Here is a 26,266-nt window from a genome sequence, read left to right on the forward strand (position 1 = left end):
TCTGTATTTTTACTATTGAGTGCTGTTCTTAGATCTACCAGGCAACTGTTATCTTGTGTTAGGGAGCTGCTATCTGGTTACCTTCCCATTGTTCTGTTATGAGGCTGCTGGGGGGTGATATCACTCCAACTTGAAGTACAACAGTAAAGAGTGACTGAAGTTTATCAGAACACAAGTCACATGACTGGGGGCAGGTGGGAAACTGACAATATGTCTAGCCCCATGTCAGATTTCAAAATTAAATATAAAAAAATCTGTCTGCTCTTTTGAGAAATGGATTTCAGCGCAGAAGTCTGCTGGAGCAGCACTATTACCTGATGCGTTTTGAAAAAAACACGTTTTCCCATGACAGTATCCCTTTAATAATAATAATAATAATAATAATTAGACATGGCTGTAGTGTATTAAAGCAAGATAACTGAAGCAAGATAACTGACAAAGTGCTGGTAAGCAGCAATCGTGTTGGAGAATTATTTTGCACCTATAATGGTTTTCATTTACATTAGAGAGCTAGGGGGCGCTGGGGGACACTGTTCTGCTTGCCTGCGAATAAATAAAGATAACTAATTCAATAAAGGGCACCATACTCTAAAACCCAGTCCCTCCTGTCAGGAGGCTAGAAGTAATGTTAAGAGTGTAATTTCACCATGTAAAAAATGTGTCCTGGGTCCCTTTATTAGCATTTAAGGGCTGCAAGCAAACTTGAAACAATATTACAAACATCTACTGATGATAACACAGTGAATAAAATCATACATCATGCACTATACAAATATATTAGAAAACTGTCTCACGTTATTGTCCCTTGTCTTTTCATTCTTCATTATAATAACCTTGTTTTTGCAGCTTCCACATCAATTTGCATTGCTAATTCTAACTGTCAGAGATAAAGAATCCATCTTGTTTCCAGGAATCTCTGTTTCTTTCCCCTGCATTGAATTGTTTACTGTTTTCATTGTAGAAATTATTGTTACTGGAAGAACATATAAGGGAGTTTCTTAGAAATATCCAAAGTATCTGCAAAATGGAGATGTGCAAATGAGCTGTGAATTTGCTGTTTGGGCAGTATTCTGTACAAATCTAGGTGTAAATCAGTGCCAAGTGGGTGCGAATTGCCATAGAATGAAATATGGATTCTCTCAATGGTCATGAAACACTGTGATTCATAACGGATAAAAATTCTGATAAATCGTTTCTCTTATCTCTGCTGCCAACCACTGTGCTGATAAAGAAACCTCTTTCCCGAGAGATGAAACAGTCATTTGTGCAGCCCTACAAATATACTGTAGGATTGAATCGTACATCCTATACTGTTAACAGCTTGATATAGTGCTATATAGATATAGACTTATTATAGCATTTGGTATTGACAACCTTGTTTAATATTAAAGAAGTCTTTCAACTTTCTCATTTGCCTCAGCAAGTGGGCATCTCCGAGCCAAGAAAACCATTGGATCTGCCTTCTGCACATGTGCTCTTATGATAGGGATCTCCATAGGACCCAAATCAACTAACAATCTAATGGAATGTGGGGTTAATTTGCATTTTCATGCACAAGTTCACGTTCTTAATTACACTTTTTTTTTACTTGAGCTGTAAACTGTATAAAAATATTGAAATTATTTTATTAGAATAAGAAAGAAAAAGAAAGAAAGAAAAAAGAAAGATTATAGACCTGCCCCCGTCCCACATGTGATGTCACAAAAGGGGCAGGGGTGGGCACGAGTCTATAAATTTAGTTGGCAGTTGGCAGTGCTAGGTTGCGGGCGGGGAAAGCAGGAGAAGAGCTCAACCCACCCACGACCCGAAGATTTTGTGCAGGATTTTGTGTGGGTAAACCTGTGAGTCCCACGGGTTTCGGGCCAGCCCGCACATCACTACAGTCCAGTATCCAAGAGATGGAATCTTGAACCAGCACTGAACAATAAAAGTTTTTGTTCCAAGTCCTTCAAATTGATACAATCAAGTAATCCTGCTTGCTCTCTTTACACTTGGTTTTCTGATTTTGGTTTTTCCCAATCATTAGTGAATATATTTTTAGGCTGATATGATGTATGGACATTGGGGCGGTTCAGCTTTAGGTTAACTTTTAGTATGTTATAGTACGACTATTTCTAAGCAACTTTTGAATTGGTTGGGTTTTTTTTATAGTTTTTGAATGATTTGCCTTCCTCTTCTAAATCTTTCCAGTTTTCAAATGGGGGTCACTGACTCCATCTGAAAAACAAATGTTCTGTAAGCCTACTTTGTATCACTCCTTTTTCTATTCAGGCCCACTCCTATTCATAATCCAATCTCTCATTCAAATCAATGCATGGTTGCTAGGGTAATTTGGACCCTAGCAACCTGATTGCCGAAATTGCGAATTGGAAAGATGCTGAATAAAAAAGCGAAATGACTCAAAATCAACAAATAATAAAAAATGAAAACCAATTGCAAATTGTCTTAGAATATCACTCTCTACATCATTCTATTGGTTAATTTGTGAACAATCTCTTTAAGGCATGCAATATGGCATTCCATGCCATTGTATAATATTTTAACATGTCCCCTCACAAAATATAGTCTATGGTATAGTATATAATAGTAATAATAATTATAATACATGTGTATATAAAAGTAGGGTGTTAAAGGCAGTATGTCTTCATACCCCCACTTTTCATTTTAACATTCTAAGCATTTTGTTTGGCTCCCTTTCTGGTGCTGGTTACGTGGAAATGAGCATATTGGCCCATAGGGTGCTTAATGCATAGACTTGGCATATTGGTGATACCATAAAGCTGGAAGATTCCAAAAAATGTAGCTTAAGGCTTAAGTAGCTTTTCTTTTCTAATTACAGTATATGCGAACATTTACAGTGAGATAACAGAGAACTGAGACTACCTGCATTATCTTGCAGATTAGGTGTTGGCAATTTTTTAGCTGATGCAAAAATAAGCACACAAAGTTGCATATCCTTGCCCTAGCTCTTTTACTTAATGAGAACTTATTTTAAGCATTACTATCCTTTCATTTCTTAACTAACGCCCTCATAAAAAATGATGCATTTTGGCTAAGGTTTCCTTTTAAGCTCTTGTTTGTGCCATTCCCTTACGCTGCACTGCCAAATGCTATAATAAAAGAAAATGAATCTGTCAGGTTTGCTCTGCATTATGTCTCTTAAAGGAGAACTGAAGCCTAACTAAAGAAGTGGCTAGAAATGTTGTACATTATGTTTTGGGCTTTTGTACCTGCCCAAGGCAACCACAGTCCTTTAGCAGTAAAGATCTGCGTCTCAAAAGATGTCCCACTAGCTTCTTTTCTGCTGATTCACCGCACATGCTCTGTGCTACTGTCACTTACTGAGCTTAGGGACACACTCACAATATACAGTACATATAGAATATAAATGTCACAATATAAGGCTGCTTAGTAATTAATACAGATAATTACTACATGGCAGCATAGAACCAATGCAACTAGCATGAAAATTTAATAATCAGCCCTGTAGCATCAGCTAATATTACAGACAAACCTCATTTTCTGCTTGATAATTTGCAACGACCCCTAAGCTTAGCTTCTCAACAGCTGCTCAGACACTTTCCAAGATGGTGGCCCCCTGTGACAAGTTTGAAGTCCTGGATCATTGCTGCTACTGAGAAGCTGAAGCGTTGGGCTGGTGCAGTAAGGGCAGTATATAAAATATGTCATTTTTAGCCATACGATATTTGGTGTGTGTATCGTGGGGGACAAGCTGATTTGGATAGCCTTTAGGCACCCGAACATCAGCCGCTGTTAGTGCCTAATTGTCAGATACAAGTAGAGTTCTATTGTTTTACCTGGATATCTGACGATTCAGCTCTAACACATCTGTATTGAAAAGGAACAATCTTTCCTGCGAGCAGTGGTAATTGTTACATCTAGGGCCACCTTTACTCTCTTGTCTAGCAGTATCTGGGTTTATGGACTGTCTGTGTGCCATCACTTCTGCAAAACCAGCTAATACAGTAAAATAAAACTAGCAGGCAGTATAAAAAAAAAAAAAAGTGACATTGTGTGGAAACTGTTCTAATTATTTCTAGCAGTTTAACTAATTGAACAGCAAACTGATAATTAGCTTTCAACCCTCCCTGGGAAATACAGTTTTCCTCTACAGTGGGTTGCTCTGTATGGAAGCGCACTTCAGAAACTTAGCACCAACTAAAGGAATAAGGTCAAGAGCACATTCTATCTACTTTACTTCTTCCTTTTTCATACAAACGGTACCTATCTATGTATGATTTCATACATTATCTTTGTTATAATAGTTATGGTGCCACAGCAAATCTAAGAGGTAAATTGTGCAATCCTTTAAAGGAGAACTAAATCCTAGCTAATGGAGGCTAGAAATGTTGTACATTATGTTTTGGGCTTCTATATCAGCCAAAGGCAACCTCAGCCCTTTAGAAGGGAAGCTCTGTGTCTCCAAATATTTCCTATTAGCTCCCCAACTTCTTTTCTGACGATTCACTGCATATATTCTGTGTTACTGTCCTTTACTGAGCTTAGGGATCAACTCACAATATACTGTATATACAGAATAGAAATGTCAAAATACAAGGCTTTTTGCCGCCCCTTGGTAACTGGCCGCTCCGTGCCACCTGAGGCACGGATTCTCACCTTGCCTCATGGCCGGAGCGGCCCTGATTAGAACCAGAATTTAATAATCAGACTTGTAGCATCCGCTTATATTAGAGACAAACCTCATTTCCTGCTTGTAAATTTGCAACAACCCCTAAGCTTAGCTTCTCAACAGCTGCTCAGAGCCCACTGAGCATGTGAGTGCCGCAGACACTTTCCAAGATGGTGACCCCTGTAATTTAGGCTGGTACAATAATATCAGTATATAAAATATGGCATTTTAACCATATTCATTATTAGGTTTTAGTTCTCCTTTAAGTTATACCAGCAAAATCACACAGGTTATAATGATGTTTGTACAAAAGCTAGTATCTCACATTAACCAGCAGGTAGGATATGAATCTTAAACCAGGGCTTACAACTAAAAGGCCCATGAGGGTTTGAATGGAAATTTGTTTTGTGGACTCAGTTTGTCTAAGAGCCCAATTCTATGTAAGGCACCAACATTTACTATCCCTGCATACCCAAACTGAAAGCCTTGACAAATTAGTTTCTTCGCAAATTCTATCCTGACCAAACCTATGTATATCCATATACGTGGCTGATACAGCAGCGTTATCCAAGGGGCAGATTTATCAAAGGTCGAGGTGAATTTTCGACTGAGAAAAATTCGAATTTCTAGCTATTTTTTGTGTACTTCAACTAGGGAATACTCCAAATTTGATTTGAATATCGTAATATCGTAAATATCATGTACTGTCTCTTTAAAAATGTGATTTCGACCATTCACCATCTAAAACCTGCCAAATTGCTGTTTTAGCTTATGGGGGACCTCCTAGAACCAATTTGGAGTCAATTGGTGGACCTTGAAAAATCAAAGGCTTACCTATTTGGCAAAAAATAAAAAACCTTCGACTTGATTTCAAAGTTTTTTTAATTCGAAATTCGACTCTTGATACATATGCCTCTAAATGTTGGAACTCCAAGGGTTGCTCGACTGAAAATCAGAAAACCGCTGCTCTAAACTAACAACATGGGTTATGGGTTCAGACAGTAAGAATGCTCAAAGTAGTCTAATGCCCACATGAAATTCTCCTAATAGACAAGGAGAATAGCTTCAAAATGACTTACAATATATTTTTGTGTAATGTATAGCATATTTATAGATAGAGATAGTCACGGAACTCCTCTGTGACATACAATATCACTATATTTTACAACAGGGGGTATTCACTATGTATTGTATTTTCTCAGCCATACCGTTTCCCAGCACTATTGAATATTGTACCAATTAATAAAGTATAACAAAATACTTTTCAGCATTACATATTCTCCTGGTTGCCCCAAGATACGTTGAAAAACGTAAAAAACTTTCTCTGATACATTTTCGCCTAATTGAAAACTGATGAGGCTTGTTGAGGAACATTAGGTAAAATGGCAATTATGTGTCCTAATAAATGTGGTCCAATTTTGACGCCAGATTAAATTCTTCTGCCCTTCATTTTAGTGCTGCAAATGATTAAGCAGCCGTAGTTCTGATGTAAAAGGAGATCTCGGTGTATTCCATACTAAGGATCCAGTAGAAAAGGGTTTGTGCAATATGATTCCAGAACCATGCTATACCTTGGTGGTACAGGTATGGGACCTGTTATCCAGAATGCTCGGGACCTGAGGTTTTCCGGATAACAGATCTTTCCGTAATTTGGGTCTTCATGCCTTAAGTCTACTAGAAATCCATTTAAAAATTACCGTATATACTCGCGTATAAGCCGAGATTTTCAGCACCCAAAATGTGCTTGAAAATCCTACCTCGGCTTATACGCGGGTCAGCTGCCTTGTAGCGATGAATCCCCCTCCCAGCCGCAAAGAGCAACAGCGCGTGTCATCTGGTGTGAATGCGCATTTGGAGCAGGCGTGACGATGCGCTATGGAGAAGGCTATGGAGAAGGCATAGGACAACGCATGCGTCAAAGGTACGGTAATTACGGTAGGCGCATATGTCCTAAAATGCGTTCCGTACAGCGAAGGCAAACCCCTGCCCCACGTGACAGCTTTGTTGAACTGCGCGAGTGCGCGTCTTCTCTAGTCCCAGCGCCTTAAGCAGCGACCAGTGAGACCTTCACCACAGGGTAAGTGCCGTCTCTTGTATCTTGTGCCTGCCTAACTCTCTGCTTGTCACACACGGAGGAAGGAATGGTGGAAGGTGCATTGATAAAAATCAGCGATGTCAAACCTGCAGCCCTCTATCTGTTGTCCAGCTATGACTTTTGCAATGCTATTGGGTAATACTCTATTATAGGCAAATATAAGGGCATAGCTTACTGTGATGCATAGCTAAACAATAAACAATATTCCACTCATAAACATAAAACCAAATATGTCCTCACACTTTGTTTCCTTAGGTAAATGGAAGATTATCCTTATTCAAGTAATATAGTATCCTTTAACCACTTACCTGCCATAGATCATGGCTGTCAAATACCCCACTGCCAGAGTGAGCGATTTTATACATCTGGGTTCTTCTTTAATCTAAATGATGGCGTTTCAAGATCAAAGAACCTTTGCATTCACGGCTCCTGCATGTTGTAGTGAGGCATCCCAGCCGTGAAGAAAGAGCAACATATATAACATAGTTGTGTCTAGGCTTATACGCGAGTCAATAAGTTTTCTGGTTTTCATAGGTAAAATTAGGTACCTCGGCTTATACGCGGGTCGGCTTATACACGAGTATATACGGTAAATAAACCCAATGGGCTGGTTTTGCTTCCAACAAGGATTAATTATATCTTAGTTGGGATCAAGTACAAGCTACCGTTTTATTATTACAGAGAAAAAGGAAATTATTTTTAAAAATCTGGATTAAATGGAGTCTATGGAAGACAGCCATTCTGTAATTCGGAGCTTTCTGGATATCGGGTTTCCGGATAAGGGATCCTATACCTGTAGTAGGTAAATTAGATTTGTTTAGGGAACATCGGTTACATTACAAAATGGCTTCACGTACGGTTGCACTAAACACAGATATATAGGTAAAATTATATTTGCTCTTGATAAGTTTTTGGGTATAAATAAATACTATTTGCTATGCTGAAATCCAGCTGTTTAACAGTTCTTTTCTTTCTGCATCATTTGAAATCCTGGCAGGGAAGAAGGGATTAAACACTGATGTTACAAATTGTAACTTCTCCACAGCTTACAGACAGCATGCAGGAACTACATAACCCACAATGCATTGCACTGTGATGTTCCATTCCTTATTGAAATCACATGTGCAGGGAATTGGAGGATAAAGGCTGAGGACAGCTGGCTGCTGATACAAAGTAACAGTTGTCAGCCAGCTCAGCAAAGTAGTCAAACAGATCAGCAGTAGAGCAGGGGGCTAGGCTTAGGAAACTGTTCTAAACCATTAAAAATCATGAAAAATCTGCATATTTTTTAATTGATGTATATTGCAAAGTTGCTTGAAATTAAGTTTACTTTTCAATAAAACTTAAGTTATGTTTGTTTGGAGTTCCCCTTTAAAAGCAGGTATAGTTAAACAGACAAAAAATAGAATTTACCTGGCAGCAAACGAATGCAAAGTGAGGAAGTGACCATAATAAAGACATTTGCATTTCTAGTTTATACAAATTAAACACATATTCTTTGGTATAAGAAGCTGACATTGTATTGAAGGGGATTATCTTATGTTTGGGGTATAAACTGTAGTTTAAATCTCTGACTTTCTTTGACTCTGTAAAAGTGTCAACATAAAAGTGTCTGACATTAATTCTAATATCTCTCCAAGATCTATGTTTCTAATGAAAATATAATGTTAAATTTATATAGCTTAGCTGAACTCTGTTCACATTGATCTTTTACATTTCCCACAGGCAAAACCCACAGCTAAACATCTTTAATGTATGCCACCATCGGATGTTCTTCCATCCCCACTTATTTGCTCTATAAAAAATGTATCTGCCTTAGTCCCATTATTTCTAGGGGCTGGTTAAACCCATTTTACATTTTCTGCTGAGCAGGATAAAGTTACTCTCGTGCCTATGAGATATTGAGTACAGAGATTATTGCTTGATAAAATGAAAGCAGGAATTCTATCATTCAATATCTAACTCTTGGTTTCCTTTTATTTCTAAAAGCTTTCAGTAGCCTTATGTTATTGTACGTCACATTAAGGAAAGATCCCTTTCCAGAAAATCGCAGGTCCCAAGAATTCCAGATAATTGTATTGACATGGTAACACCTGTTTTTATAAATGCAAGTAACTGATTGTTTTAAGTAATTTAGGAGTACTTTTTAATACTGTACTTTTTAATACCATACCTGTTAATCCAACCAGTGAATGTAGATATTGCACAGCTTTATTTCAAGTTTGACTATTGGTTTGAAACAAGAAACCAATAAATCATTATTCCTCTTGGTCCTTTCCTACACATCACACAACAGATGACTCCATGTATTCTTCCTGTCTGAACTGCTTTAATCCCCACACTGCAAAAGAAATCTATTGTCTCCTATATTTCCAACTAATCAATCTCTTCACTCCTTTACCAATGAGGCTTTGGGAATACAAATGAGGTTCTTCCCAAATAAATGATTTTGTTAGATAGATACCGTTAAACTTTTAACTCTTCAATCCCAAATAGCTTAAGCTGGAAGTGCTAGCAAGGTGAAAATATCAGTCACAGAGGTGACAAAAACATTAATATAAAGTTCCATACAAAATAGTCTTATATAAGGCTGATTGTGACATCATAAGTAGTTTATTTATAACATTCTACACATGTAAATGCCCAGCATATATTCCATGGCGTAGGATTGCTTGTTCATAATAGGTATCAAGGTCAGAGTTAAATCTCTTTATTTGGGTACAACAGTTAAATATAGAGTCTGGCATCATGAACTTTATATAGTGAATAAAGTACCCCCTCTTGTAAAATTTAAGGATATTATAAGTTACCGAGGAGTTTCATGACGATATAAAAACAAGAGGCCGAAGGCCCAGTGTTTTTATACAGGTCATGGAACTCCGAGGTAACTTCTAATATCCTCATATTTTACAACTGGGGGTACTTTATTTATTATAATACACAAATTTCAGTGAGTCATGTGACAGAAATGACATCAGAACTCACCGTTTATAACTAATGACATCAGAACTCACTGTTTATATGGATATAATTTACAAGATATTCATAGCTTTTGTGTATTATATTGATATAGAACTGCAGCATTTATCTTCTACACAGTATTTCCAGCCAACTATAATAACTGATGGGTATTTTTATTCCATCTTACGTATCTCTATTTTATCTCACATCTGCCATTAGTGCTTAAATTTGTGTGTGTGTGTGTACTGTATCTCTCTCTCTCTCTCTCTATATATATATTATATTATATATATATATATCATCCAGACCTATACTTAGGTTGGTATTCAATTAATTTGTAAATGTATACACTCCCTGGGATAAAGCTGTGCAAAACACAGTAGTTCCCAGGGGACTTCTTGTCATCATTTGTAACCAGAATAATGTGATTTAACCTTTGATACCCCAGGGGTCTGAGCATGGCTTCTTTATTGATCTCAATGATGATGCCGATACCTGCAAATTCACCTCTGCAGAACTGGAAAGGGGATCACTTGTTCAAAATATAATATTTTGCATAATTCTTGCACTTCTACTTAGGTTGTTTTTGTTACAAGATTCGTGACATAGCAACTGTGTTGACCAATTTGCATGGCCAATCAAGCTGCTGAAAATATGGGACCTGGAAACTTATTTTTTCCACCAGCCTAATGTTGTATTGGAGAAATAAATCCAAAAACATGGGTGTCTTGCTAACCGCCTGACAACTGACAGATCTGCCTCTGATCTCCAAAATTCAAGGAAGTTGCAACATAATTATTATATCATGTCCTTCATGTGGCCAGTAGTTAATTGTGTTGTTTGACCTATTGCATCCATATTGTCAATGGGGATAGATGAGAAGGAAAATTGGTAGATGATTGATAGATAGATGATAAATAAATAGATGATAGATAGATAGATGATAGATAGATAGATGATAGATAGATGATAAATAAATAGATAGATAGATAGATAGATAGATACTTTAATAGATACCTGTCCAATTTCACATCAAATGTAGAAGAAAAAGCAGATTAGAACAATTCATTTAGAATTGATCTGAGCTTCTGGAGACGCTTTCTCAAGGGCAAGTATACCACAAAACATTTCTTAATTTAATTTCCCCTAAAAATGCTGTGGTGCATTCCTTTTCCTGAACTTTGATTAATAGAAGAATAAACAGAGCTAGGTTTGGTGCAGTATGTTTCATTTTATATACTGGAGAGTCAATGAGAGCACAGGCTGATAGGAGAAGCGGCACAAATCACACAGTTTGGTTGGCAGCTGACTCAACTTGTGTGATATATGATCATGTCTACATATCTAGAGTCATATATATATATATATACAGTATGTGTGTGTGTGTGTGTGTGTATATCTATTGTCTGGAATGCTGGGAATCCTAACATATTTTGCCCCTTTTAGAGTAGAAAGTGGGACTAACTACTTTTGCATAAAGGGGGAGGGGGTAAGATTTAGAAAAGCTTACCTGGCTATTTGTAAGGCTATCTTACTGTGCCCATTTAGATGGGTAAGACCAGAAGCAGCCGACCTGTGTCTCCCCAACTACCTCGCATTCTGACATTCCAAATTATCAGTGTCCTGACAAATATGGAAGAGTTAATCTTGTTCTCATAGTTTCTTAACAAGGGAATCAAGTATGAGGTCAGGAGCATGCTATTACATGGGTCGCAAATTGCTGTACTCAGGGAGCCAACAGGCAAGATCTTAAGAAAGATAAGTGGGTCAATCAGTTGCTTAATTATTTTAATAGATCTAGGCTTGCTGAAGGAGAGATAGATTAAATCTAGCCTGGCAGAAAAAAGTAGTAAGAGAACTGCATATCCATTTGTATCATTAGTGATCCTATCAATTTCATGCACCACATCTAAATGGCTGTAAACACGTGTAACTGTGCACACGTATGTTTTCTGTGTATGTGACATTTATTAGAGTGTTATGATCTACTCCCTATTTAAATGTTAGTCTAACCTGCTCCATTAAAAATGACTCATTAAGACCAATGTGACTAAACACATAAGGGATAATTTACTACTTTATGTACTGGTAGGGGTTGCCACCTGGCCAGTATTTTACCGGCCTGACCTGAAATGATGCTTGATGCCAATGTTATTAATAGGGAAAAATATCTAAATATATAGGAAGGTCTGTATATACCCTATGTACTGGGGAAGATGCAAAGTCCAAACAATGTGCAAACTGTTTTTGTACTTTTCATGTTGCCAGCGCAGCATTTAGAAAAGGCCCGGGCCCAAACTTACAGCCAGAATGGCAGAATTTTTAATTCAGGACACAATGCATCCATTGCTCTAGGCACAAATGCCTTGTACATGGGCACTAATCAATGACAGTTTAAGCCCTTTAAGCCTTATCACTTGCCTACAGGTTAATAGTAAATGAGCCCTATATAATTGTTACTGATCAGGGCCACTGAATTATACCTTTCCTTAATAACTGTCATCTGAAAATGAAGCAGCAAGATAGTACTGACATATCTCCTGTTATAGCACTAGCCCTAGGCCTGCGTCACACAAGGAGATTAGTAGCTACTAGTTGGATCTGGCTACATGCAGATTTCATCATGGGAAAACACCAGCTCCTAATCTCCTTGGGTGACATCAATCCAAACCTAAACCATACCATACCATCCTTTCTAGAAATGCCAACAGTATTAAGTTCAGGGGGTTATTTACTAAAATCTGAATGTATCTTATAATATTAATAAAAAAAAAGCTTGCCCAATTTTATCTTATTTATTAATATAAAAAAACTCAAATTAATCGGATCATGAAAAAACTTGATAAAACTAAGCAAAATCTCAGATCATAAAAAATTTCAGGCTTTGTCCCAAATTGCTCTGTTTTTTGGAGTTTTTTCCAGAAAACCCCCAATTTTCGGGCTAAACCCAGCGCAGACCTTCAAAGTGCCTTTCCCTATGTGACTTATACAGGACCTCGACAGTTCTGAGATGCTTTTTGCAGAATCGGGGTACAATAAATCATAAAAAAAAATCTATTTTTTTTCCTCTAAAAATTCTAGTTTGCTAGTGAAAATAACCTGAATTTTTTTGAGATTTCACAACTTGACCTTTTATTGTTTTGATGTTATTTATTCTTTAAATTTTACTACATTATTTACAGGTCATGTATATGCATTTCATGTTTCATGCTTTTTAAATGTTTTTATATATTGTTTTTTATATATTGTTTTTATATATTGTTTCTTACCCCAAGTGACCATCTGAACTTGAAAAAGGGAACAAAGCAAAATACATAAAGCACCAATTATTGGCATACTTTGAATAAATGAGTCTCTAGAGTAAGATTGATCCACACTCCAGAGCTGGCTGTAATTAGGCCCTGGAGAAAGAGAAATAAATCAGTAGATGGTTACTGATCCAAGCTAGCGCTGGCCTTCAGAGATGTCACATGGCTGCGGAAGAGCAAGTAAGTGATCAGAGCTGCACCCTTAAAGGCCCAGTACCAAAGCAAAATGCAAAAGGCTTTCATCCTACAGGTGATCAGTGTATAGTTTTCTCCAAATACTAAGGTTTTTGTTAATTGAGGTTTCTTAAATTCTCTTAAAATCATTGCTAATTTACGCTGCAAATTTGGAGCAAAAAAGGAAACCAACATGTGCCTAATTTGTCTATAGCATACCACCAGACACAGTCCTTTCAATATTCATGGGGTGCCAACATCAAGCACATAAGAATTGCTTGGGTTAACCAGGAAGGAGACGTCTCTTTGTTCAGAAATCAATGCAAGAAAAAGTTCCATCGCCTTAGAGAACATTCTCATATAAATGTAACACTTAGCCCATCCTCTGCCATACCGAACAGTAATCAATATGGGTTTTCAGAGCTCTACCATTAACTTGACGTCATTTAAATCTGCCCTCATAGCTGCTTTGGGTTCAGAGTAGTGATAGCAATCAGAAACAAAGATTTGGGAAAACACTGTATACAAATCTGAAGCATATTTTTCAGGCAAACCTTACAAATAGAGGTCATTTGTCCCATGTGAGGTTAAAAAAACAGTTAGGCATTCCTCTGGATCAGACTGTGGAACAGTGATGGTTGATCCTCAACATTTCAGGGGACTCATTGACTATTCCAAAGAACTATAAGTTATTGTAGATTTAAAGGGGACCCGTCGCCCAAAAAAATTATTCAAAATCCAATTTTATCACATCAGTCAAGCAAAATGAACTTTAATTACACTATATAAATTATTTGAATCTTGTTTCCTTTAGTCTGGGAATTCAAAATGATAGCAAGCAGGCAGCAGCCATTTTGTGGACACTGTTTTTAAGGAAAGCCTTGCATCGTCTCAGAATCTTGTTTGTGCACCAGAATGGGGGACCTGATGTCCATCCCCATGTCCTGGCTACACAATTAAATGGTAAAGAGAACGGGGGAATGTGGGAAGAGCAGTGATTTCTAGGAAGTGCTGAATGGAAAGTGAAAGTAATTGTCTGACCCGCCTCTATGCCCAGGGCATAGAGGAGGGGCAGACAATATTTGATTGACAGCTGAGATGTTTAAATGAGCTTACAACAGCTATGAATGCTTTAATAAAAAATAGAAATTGGATTTCATGTTTAATTTGAAAAGGACTTTTATTATACAGATTTGTGTGTTTGGGTGACAGGTCCACTTTAATGTTGATCAATACATTACTCAAATGTAATTTTGTGGAGCTAACATTTGGGCAACAGCTGAGCTCCTATTCCAAACATTTACCATGCCGTGGGCTTATTTTTTAGATTCAAATACCATGGGACCAAATCCTATTAAAACAATGATTTTTTCAAAATACGTCTCCTGAACTTTTAATTAAGCAAGGCAATAAAATCTCCTTTAAGGCCCATATCCATCCAGCGGACTTGGAGCTATCTGTCTACTGTCTACCCTCTACACCTTCGGACCTTCAAAAAGCATTATTAAAAATAAAAGACCGAATTGCTTAGCATTCCCAGACGTTCTAGAATGCTTGTTGGCCATCTCTTTTGATGCAGTATTTTATCTCATTTGTATCATTATTAAATTGTAAGATGGAAAGCAAAATAGATGGGAGAGTTGGATTTATTTAAGGAGAAGACTCAATAAGTAGACATTACAGTCCATCTTCTCCCCTTAGCACTCGGGGAATACAAGCAATCTCACTTCGTACAAATCAAGCAAATATATGCTGCCTTTACACCATATTTGTCTATATTACAGTAAAAGTACTAGAATAATTCACTAAGTTGTGTGTGTTGGAGCCATAATGTCACCTGGAAATACATTTCCAGACTAGCGGAAGGTGGTAATTCCGGGTAGTGAGAACACATGAAACGATAGCAAGGGCAATACAGTGAAATGGAAAGCATGGATAGGGCAGCCATACCAGGCCCAGAACAGCAGCACGCAGCACAATGCTATGCAGTTTGTTTTGAATCCCTCTGGCATTTAAATGGTTAAGAAAGCCAGATTCAGTGATGTACAGCCTTGTGCAGCAGCCGAAACTGAAAGCATCAAGCAGATTACCAGTCTAGAGAGAAGGTTAATGGGATGCAGCACATGTTGCAATATATATTCAGCTTTATCTATCCAGGGGTTTAGTGCATACTTATTTTTGTACACATCTGTCTTACAGCCATGAACCTGTTGAGGATAAATATATACTGTACACCCAACAAGGGATAACATATACAAAATAAATGTTCATCTCCAGCACAAACACTGCCTTTTCTGGCCAATTCAAAACCAAACCTTTAAATATTCAGCTTAGGAAAATCACGGGTAATAATTCGATGCTGCCACGGGCAATCAATAACCAGAATACTTTGTGTTAACCCCTCGGCTGCTAGCAGCTGTAAACAATTCGACCTGCTGAGAGTTTGAGAGGCAGCACTATGAATACGCAGTTGGCACGAGATAATTATAATAATAATTCTTGAAAATGTCTTTGAAGGGAGCCCCCTTTATGAAATGCAGTTTAAGTGACCTTCAGCAGTTCTTTTATACCAGTGATTGCGTCTGTGCTATTTGTTGTATGAAGAACCTGCGGTTTATCGAGAAAGTATGAAATTGTGGGGGTTTTTTGTGCTGTCATTGTGCTATGTTTCAAAATGACTCTTTTTAGTGAGCTTACAATCTAAATCCCCAAAGTGCCAAAGCCCATGGGGAAGAAATAATACACAAACTATTCACATTGACTAAGAATACAGTGTTGCAGCACAAAGCTAAGCATGTCCTATTAGGCAACTGAAGGATTACAATGCGCATACGGTATAAAGCAGTGGAATATGGCCACTTCTGAAGAAGACTCTGGGTAAAGAGTACTGAGCTGTAGTCTATCCGCTAAGAGACTGCAGGCTTTAGGAGCACTGTAATTGGGGTGGAGAGGGGGGTGTATTCATCCTGCAGATCCTACATAAAATATGGTTAAGGAACATAGCATAAGATTTGCAATATATGCAATTACTTTGCAGCCTGATGAATCAGAATTACCAATATGCAATGGATGCAATTTATTGCATTTCTAAAAAATAAAAATATAGGAACACCTCTACCTTACCCTATTCAGAAACCACCAAAGTGCTAATTTCCACTTATCCAATTTGCCACCAGACCATTGTGTCTGTTTATCTCATAAACTATTCCCCCCCACACACTTAAATCGTTAGTCGATGTGAGAATTTAGAATTGCATAACCAGGATGAGCTCTGTGCTTCTCTCTGGCATCAGGAACAAATGCAGTCTAATGTACTTCATAAGGCACAAAGTGATGTATGAAAATGACTTACACTGATAAGCAGCTTAGGCAACTTCTATTGGTGCACACCAGCTGCCAACTAAAATTCAGGGCTGGCTTTGGGTTACGGCAGAGAGGTAATTTTACCTGGAGCACAAGCTTTGCAGGGTCCCCTGGGGGTGCAACTAAACATACGGACGCATTATATTGTATAACAATTTTAGTTGGAGTTGCAGTACAACAGCTGGAGGGTTGCAGGTTGGTGATTATTTTGCAAACTCACATGGGGGTCCTAAGGTTTCTGCATTGATAAGGGCCTATATATATATATATATATATATATATATATATATATATATATATATATATATATATATATATATATAGGATTACGAACGGAGGTCATGTATGGTATAGTAAGCCAATTTTCTGGGAAAAAAACATATATTTTTGCTTGCAAAATCTTTCTTTTGATTGGAACAGAATAACCCTTAATATTAATATTTAAGGATTACACCAATTCTTTAAACCTCCTTAGAGTTCATCAGGGTACTAAATAATACGTGTTCTTCCATTATTTCCCTTACCATTTTCCTTGAGTATATCTGTATCCCGGGAATGTCACAATTTTGGAGGAAAAACATGAAATGAGGACAAACGAGGTAAAACATTACTATGTTGCACTGTAAATAAATGACCACCCTGTTGCTTTATTTTAGGATGAGTACTTTTGGCCATGTGTCGCAGGCCCTCTGCAGCAAATAGGGATTATGATTTAGAACAATACACTTGAACAGCATGACACTTACCTAGGTTGACACTTGTAGACTACATGATCAAAGGTCCTCTGCCATATACAGCAGCCACTTCATTTGTAAATCCTCTTAGCAACCTGAGAAACAGCCCAACAAGTCCAGTGAGTCACACATTTTTTTTAATGGCTCCAAAACTTCTCCATGTTGACCAAAAAACTGTGATTAGGGGGAATTCCCCCTTTCCCTTATGTAGCCTCCTCCTCCTTTAAGCCAATCCAAGGAACCAATAACCCCTTCTCCATTTGGAGAGAATGTAGAGCAGTAACATCATGTTTTCTTTGCTTCAGCAACCCCCTGGAGATAAAGGCATCTTTTCCTAAAACAAATGGGCGCAGGTTATTAGAGCCCAACTACATACCACTGCTTGGCTTCCCAGTGCCATTAAGAGAACATGGGACTTTTTTCTTCTAAAAGAAAAGGATGAGACAGAGACTAGTTCCAGTGAAGAGTTACCTTGGATGATGCAGATGAAGGCTGTGGATGCTGCTGTATGATGCTTATGTGTGTGTGTTTCAGGGAGCAGAAGCAGCAGTCAGTGAAATGCACGCACCTCCCTCTTCCCTCTCCCCCTCCCTGTCTCTCTTGCTCTCTGCCTTACACCTTGCACACATACACATGCACTAAACACAGACACACACAGGGAATATTCTGCCAACAGTATCTGCCTTAAGCTTGCTTGTTGCACAAACACTAAACAAAGCTCCTCTCTTGCTGTCCGCATCTGTCACTCTTACATCTATATTTATTTTCCCAGATAGAGAGAATGTTACGTGATATTCCCAATAAACCCATATGCATTCCTTTTTTGGATGAGCAGTACAACATGCAAGAGATCTGTAACCTGCTGCCTGTCATCTGTTGAGAGCATCCAGCTTCTCGTTCATCTCAACATGTCTAGGATGCAACTAAGGACACAGCTACCCAGTCAGCAATAGTGTGCTTTTCCTAACATTGAACACTAAAAGGGTTAAAGGATATTTACATATATATATATATATATATATTGAATAGAAGATCAGCACACTCTGTATTATTTAGGTGAAAACAAGTGTTGGTTTATTCACACACATGGATGAGATGTGTGAATAAACCAACACTTGTTTTCACCTAAATAATACAGAGTGTGCTGATCTTCTATTCAATATTACTACAAACTTGGTCGTGCACCTCTAGCTTCGTCTTTGACTGAGTGCAGGCGCTGTCTGATGTTATATATATATATATATATATATATATATATATATATATATATATTTATATATATATATATATATATATATATATATATATATATATATATATATATATATATATATATATATATATATATATATACTCAAGAAAAATGCTGCTGCACACCAGGATTTATTGTGAAAAAGTTAATCCTTTATTTGATAAATATATATATACATATATATATATATATATATATATACAATATCAAAACAGGGGGGTTGTGGGAGCACTCTAAAGGCTTTAAAGTATATATATATAAGTATAATAAATGCTATTGCATATGTACCCAAAACAGGGGTTATTTTGTTACAAAGTTATGATCATAAAATTGATAAGCCACAATACCACGTCAAGGTAAACCCCGAATGGCGGTCCCTAACTTATTTTATTTTTTATGTGCATTCTAGCATTACCTGTAATCAATGTCCGTTGAACACTGTTTTTTCACTGAGGGCAAAATCCTCCCCAGCCAGCAATCAGGCTTTTAAAGGAGATATATTCCCAAAACAAACGCCCAATTTTAAAAGCATAGGATCACCACTAGTTTAAAGGGGGGGTATGGGGTGCTACAACCACTGAAGCTATGCCACAGCTTCCGGCTAAATATACAATAAATATATATATATATATATATATATATATATATATATATATAATACAACCTTTCCTTCCAGGATAATAAATATTGTACAGTAATAAAGGCTGAAAATCTGTGATGATGTTGCCACAGTTCACTGATTACCACTAAGGATAAGGAGAAGGGTCACTGCCCAATAAAATGATTGCTTTGCCTGTGTGACACTGCCTGAACCTCACCAATCCTGAACTCAGCACTTTTTGCATTCCTTGTCTTGCCAATAAGCCTGCTGACCTGTTACACTCTGCTTATACCAGCGACTACATATTGCCTGTGCTTTGATATTGTGTTACTGTATTGCCTGTTTCCCAATGAAGTCTCTACTTCAGACACTAGACTGGTGGTCCTGGTGGTTATTTATAGTATGCTATGGCCACTGGTCATGCCATTAGGATAGCACTGGACACATTTATGGATAAACATTATAAGTTCCCACATGAACAGTGGCTGCTGGTGGCCATCACATGCTACAGATAAAACAAATCCTTCTAGTTTCCCACACCTACAGTAGTATTGCAGTAGTACTACACAGCAGCATCGGTACTAGCCTATGGCAACATTACACTGGAAGAGTAAGAGCCCCTGGCAATATTTTCAAAATAATTTGCCGGTAATTCAGACACTGCACTCAGAACCCCATGCCAGATTTTTCTATCCATGCTTTTTTACAACCGGAATTTACTTGTCCACTAAGGTTTTCTCACTGATTAGGTTACGCCATAAATATTATAGCATACAATAACAGCATTAAATACAGTGACACAGTGGCATACTCCTAAGAAATTTTTAAATTTGCCATTTATTTTACACTGGCCTATTCATCATGCAAGCCATTATTTTTAAGGTAACACATTCAATGGCATCAGGTGACAAGTAGAAAAAAAGAAGGGACATAAAATACGTTTGTTACACAGTTTGATAAGTATGCCCCCATTTTAAACAAGCAAACTTTCATTTCTGTTATGCTAAATGTAAATGCTAATACAACTGCTTTGTCTCAGTGGAACCCTGATGTGAATAAAACACAGGCACAGACCTGCTTTGAATTTTAACTGGTATGGAATAGGGGCTACTACACAGATTTTTGCCTTTTTCTGTATCTGAAGAGTTATGGGTAATGCCAAATAATTAAGTCACAGGCAAACCAGCCTACAAATAAATGCTTGCACAGTCATGCCTCAGAAAGACAATCCCTTTATTTCTTTTATTTCTCAAAGCACACAGAAACAATGAATACACTACAAGGAAATTAAAACGTGAATATTGGTATTATAATAGCTATCAGTCAATTATTGGGGTATAGAGTCGCCATCTCCAGTCTGTTTCCAGTTAAACCTTTTGGTCAACAATTATTAATAGTTACGAATGACTTCATGGGACCAATGAAGCTCAATGGACCATAATTAAGTTGCTTGTGTCTCCTGTCTGTTAATATATAGCAACTGCTTTGGATTCAAGATCATATCGTAGCAGCCATACTTTGACTTGAGGGAACACCCCTTGGAGTAATTTCAGTAGCTGTCCATTAGAAGGGTGCTGAAATCAATATACATCATTATCCACTGACACCTCCTCTTCCCAAGAGGAACAACTCAAATATATTTAGGTTTCATGAGCCATTCTAGTAATATTATTTTTAAAAAAAACACTCTGCCTGGGTATGCCGACCCCTTTATACTATCGCAATGTAACTGTTAATCAGATCTCATCATAAGAAAAAGCACAGCATGCCTGTTCTGGTTCGTGGCACCTTAATTTATGCCCTTTGCACCAGGCTAAAGGAATGCTTCAATTCCACAACACATATACTGTTTAATAAAAATACTAAGTAACACTAAGTAACAGTCATTGTTTTTTTTAATGACTTTTCTTGGGAGAGTAATTCCCACGGTGATGCACATTCATTTGGTTGCTCTTAATGCACAGGGGATACACGTGGGAAGCAAATTGAACCTAACCAGAAAAAAATTCCATCTTCTCGCTTCTTGTGAGCATGAGGGTTGACAAGTGCTTTTATCAACCACAAAATGTATCTGGAATTTATAGGTCCATCTTGCATGCTGATTTCCCAAGAGGACCTTGCAGGGTGCCAAACAGGACTAAGATGAACAAGTTGTTGATAAAGAGACCTCCATTTACCTGCGCCATTTCCAAGCATAGCTTTTTGCTTACAGTGATTGTTACTGTATTTCCTCTGTTTACTCGCTAAAGGAATATCAAACCTTTCAGCTGTTGTGAGCTGCAACTACCCAGCATCTCCTACCAATAATATCAACTGCAACAACTGAATAATCAAGAGCTGAACTTGCATGCTATAGCCCGTTACTGCATTTACTCTCAATCCTGTTTTATGATGTTATTCCAGCAAAATAAACTTCACTTATATCATTTACATGATTTAAATTGTATTTCTTTTAGTCTTGTAAATCACAATCACATCAAGCAGGCAGCATCCATTTTGGGGGCACTGATATTAAGGCAAGCTAAAATCTTGCCAAATCATGCCTAAATCTTGTTTATACAGCATAACAGGGCACCTGATGCCCATGCCCGTGCACTGGCTACACAATTAAATGTTGGAGATGGAGGGGGAATGTAAGGAGTGCAGTGACATCTAGGAATCGTAGAATGGAAAGTGCAAGTAACTGCCTGCCCCGCCTCTATACCTTAGGCATAGAGGAGGGGCAGGTAATATATGATTGACAGCTGAAAGTTTTAAATGAGTTTATAACCAGAATTTGGGTTTCATGATTCATTTTAAAAGGACTTTTATTATACAGATTTTGGGGGTGACAGGTCCCCTTTAAAGCTAATTAGGTATAGGTATGGGAACCCTTATCCAGAAAACCTGTTATCAAGAAGGCCATATGCCATAGAGTCCATAATAAAGGGGTTCACCTTCAAGATAATTAGTTTTAGTTTTTTTAACCAACTTTTCAACTGGTTTTAATTTTTTACAGTTTCTAAAGTATTTGCCTTCTTCCTATAACTCTTTCCAGCTTTTACAATTAACTACAGTAATATCCAATATTTATATTAGTTATAGGTTCACTAAAGCATATTTGTATGCATAAAGATATTCTGTGAAGGAACTCTGCATCGGAAAATGCACTTGTTTTACTCTGTAACATAAGTCATACCAATCATATATCGATTTTTAAATGGTTTGTATAGGATCCCCTTCATTTGCATTCCTACTGTTTACTGCAAACAGCAGCTGAACTCACCTCAGTATCTAATCTCATTCCCCATTGTCGGTTAACTGCTTGATCAACTAGCATTCTTGGGCAAATCTTAAGATGGCCATAGACACAAAGATCCTATCGTACAAATTGAGGATTCGTACTATTTTCGGACAGTGTGTGGAGAATCCCGCCATTTTTCTTCTGGCAGAGATCGGTCGTTTGGTCAATCGGACAGGTTACGGTAAAAGATTTCTGTCGGCTGCGGGTAATATCTCTGCATGTAGTGCCGATCGTACGATTTTCAGTGGGAGACTGTCACTAGCTTTGGTCGGACATAACTTTCGTACGATTGCTGTCAGGGGCAGAACATCGGCTGATCTGTTCTTTTCTACTTTATTTGATCGTAATGGTTAGTGCCAGGTCGGGAGATGGGGAAGTCCGATCGTTCGAGGATTCGAATGATCGGATCTTTGCATCTATGGCCAGCTTTACTCTTCCACCGGAATCAATTGCAAGTTGCCAAAACTTCAAAATGTTTGTGTTCACAAGGGTCATTTACACATGCAGGTGGATGTGTGTTTGCATTAGATGGACACAAATTTTGCACATATCAATGCCGTTTATTAAAGGTACTTCGCCCTAATCATGCTCTTTTCACTTAAGTATAGTTATGCTAGGTGTCATTGCCTCCGTCCTGCCTCTTCTACCGCATTTAGCAAATATTGACGCTGGTGAACTCTGGAGCTTTTAACTTGGTGGTATGTCCATAAAGATTGTGTCCATAGACACAAGAAGAGGAAGAATCAGACGCAACTGTGTTTTAATGGTGGTCACCAGAAGTGACATAATTCCTACATCAAAAATGTTAGCAGTTTGTTCCATGTTTCGCATTAGAGCCTACGGGTGTTTTTTTTTTGTGGCAAAATATTTCACTCATTCCAACTGGTGATGAATTTGTAACAAATGTATGACTACAACTTCTACTGTAATCGAAATATGTTGTTAAGATTTGGAGCCATTAGGGAGGTACCTGGACTACAACAATAAATGACCTGCTCATAGCTTTTGTCCTGAAAATTAAATTTTGTACAGTTGTGTATGTCAATTGTTAATATACTGTATAATAATGGAAATAGTGGATTTTTGATTCCAGTTTAATGGGCAATGGGAGCTATAGACTACCAATATCAGGCTACTTCTGTAGTATGAACCAAGGGTTGATCTTCTTGCTTCCTACTTCCTGCATGGGTGCACATGCACTGTAGAGCGGAAAGCAAACATTTAAGCAAAACGTTGGCTTTCTTCACTCTACTGCCAAGCATTGAAGACATAGCTGTGTAAGATGAGGATCACTCCATGGAGCTTGCTAAGAAGATCCCTGGGCTGGTGCAGTTATCTGCTAACATCAGCCTAGGGTACCCCCAATCATTAACCTTTTCCTGCTTGTTTTAGTGAACTACAAGGCTCAGAATTATAGATGTTTGAATAGGTGAGCATAGACTTGTGACTGTTAGATTAGGGATAGCATAAAAATCACCTCTTGTAGATGTCCAAAATAAGAAAGCTTTGGAATGTGTAAGTCTGGATATCAAGCTGGGGTAACACATAAATGCATTTACAGCTATTCCAGCTTACTGTAGGCTGTGATAGTGTGAAAAGCGTTATCAAACCTCCCAAGACAAAAACAATTAACAATTCCACACAAATGATCAGCAAGAACTTTTATAATTTGGTGGAAAATATCTTTAAAGAGATGCAAGTGTGTTTTTTACTTGTAGTACAGCTCCCTAATAGCGCAAATCTTGCCATTCCGGTCTGAAAGCAAAGGACTGGATTGATTGCCTAATAATTTTAAGGATGGCTGCCTTCTACTGAGAGTTTCTGATTGGTAGTTGCCATGGTAACGTTAGATGTTGGTAGCAGCATAAAATTGCACTGTACAGTATTTAAATTAAAATGTGTCTTACTGCGCACTTGGGAGGTGTCTCTGTCTCTCTGGCACAGTTCTCAAATACCATTCGTTAAATGACTTGATATACAGTATCTGATACCAATTTTACTACAATCCTACCACTGGCCTTTCTTTGTTCTCTTTCTTTATGTTGGCAGGATGGAATAACTAGCCTTTCCTCAAACATACACACACACGTACAGTATAAAATTTAATTTAGTTACTCTTGTACTAGAGACTGAGATCAACAGAGGCCCCCCTAGTGCATTGGAAGAAAGTAGTTAATATATCAGATGCACTATGCACTACCAGCAACTCTGATATTTAGAAATATGTATATTTATTTTTTTAATTTTTTGAATAATATATTTCAATATGCAAATGATATTTAAATAATTCTCTCTCTCTCTATATATATATATATAAATAAACAGAAAGAGTCCGCACTCATAGGTCTTGTGAAGAAAAAAGTGAATTTAATCAATGTTTCGGCTCCTAAACGTGAGCCGTCTTCAGGAAGTGAAAGCCAAACACAAACAGGCGAGCAGAAAAGAGTGCTGAATGGCCTGTTCCGATTTCACGCACTATGGACATATATATGAGCGAAGCTAGTACCGTGTCGCTAATTCCGGTAAGTGGCTCAGTTATAACACAAGGTCTGCTTATCAATACGTGCTTTACCGTACCTGTCATTGGTGGCGATAGATCAGTACCCGTCGATAGCTGATGGATCTCCTTGGTGGTGGCTGTATTGAGGTAATGTCCCAGATCTCAGAACAACACTGATCGGACTGCCTCCTATTTGGTTTTAAACATCACCGAAACACGTTAAGAATTCTTTATCACCATATGATTGCACTAAATCACTTTGTTTGTTTTATAACAAGGAAATTTATATTATGTTTACACTGTATTTTTCCACTAATGATGTCACTCAACGGCGCACGCCTACCTCTAGCGTCATGCTGAACTTTGGCGCTCCTTTTGATAATTGCTTTGTGTATATATAGTTGTGTTTGGCGTTCACTTCCTGAAGACAGCTCACGTTTAGGACCCGAAACGTTGATTAAATTAACTTTTTTCTTCACAAGACCTAGACCTATGAGGCTGTCCTGTGGAAAGGTATTTAGTTCTAGTGGGCCTGTTAGGTTCTCAGCTCCTCTGTAAAGTGCGTATTTAACTCCTGTGCTCTGTGTACCACCTTCAGTCATTGTACTTTTCCATCTCCTTTTCCAACTTCACTTCTCTGTTCTCCTTCCTTGCTCCTCCGTACTGTTTTCACATCTTCTTCCTCAAACTTCCCTCCTACCCTCTCTGTACTTGTAATTTACTGCTCCTCTGCAAAGCACATATTTTACTTTGGTGCTCCAACCTCCCCTCTCAGTCACTGTATTTTTCCTTCTTCTACCTCCTACTTCAGCCTTATTTGATACTTTAGTTCACTGCTCATTTTACATTTTAACAAATCACGTTTTAGCAGGCAGGGTGAGTTCCAGGTGGGTCTGGTCTATGGGTAGGCAGAAGAGGTAGCTGCCCAGCGCCCCCCAATTGTTGCGCCCTAGGCAGCTGCCTCTTCTGCCTACCCTTAGTTCCGGCTCTCGTCTTCTCCCACTTAAAGTGGACCTGTCACCCAGACACAAAAACTAAATCCAATTATTATTTTTTATTAAAGCATTCACACCTGTTGTAAACTCATTTAAAAATCTCAGCTGTCAATCAAATATTGTCTGCCCCTCCTCTATGCCTTAGGCATAGAGGTGGGGCAGACAATCACTTTCACTTTCCATTCAGCACATCCTAGATGTCACTGCTCTCCTCACATTCCCCCAGGTCTCTTCACCATTTAATTGTGTAGCCAGTGCATGGGGATGGACATAGTTTCCCCCATTCTGGTGCACAAACAAGATTCTGAGATGATGCAAGGCTTGTCTTAATAACACTGTCCACAAAATT

At 37.9% G+C, this 26,266-nt stretch overlaps 1 protein-coding gene across 1 annotated transcript in view; it reads right to left on the minus strand.

Moving 5' to 3' along the window:
- LOC108698404 (short transient receptor potential channel 5) overlaps positions 1-17,390 on the minus strand; it is a 121,949-nt gene extending 104,559 nt beyond the window's left edge. The window contains exon 1 of the mRNA XM_018229862.2: positions 17,299-17,390. The gene's annotated coding sequence lies outside the window, so the exon portion shown is untranslated. The remainder of the gene's footprint in view (positions 1-17,298) is intronic.
- Positions 17,391-26,266: the final 8,876 nt, after the last annotated feature.

The sequence above is a fragment of the Xenopus laevis genome, chromosome 8L (assembly GCF_017654675.1).
Source record: "Xenopus laevis strain J_2021 chromosome 8L, Xenopus_laevis_v10.1, whole genome shotgun sequence".
Classification (NCBI taxonomy): Eukaryota; Metazoa; Chordata; class Amphibia; order Anura; family Pipidae; genus Xenopus; species Xenopus laevis.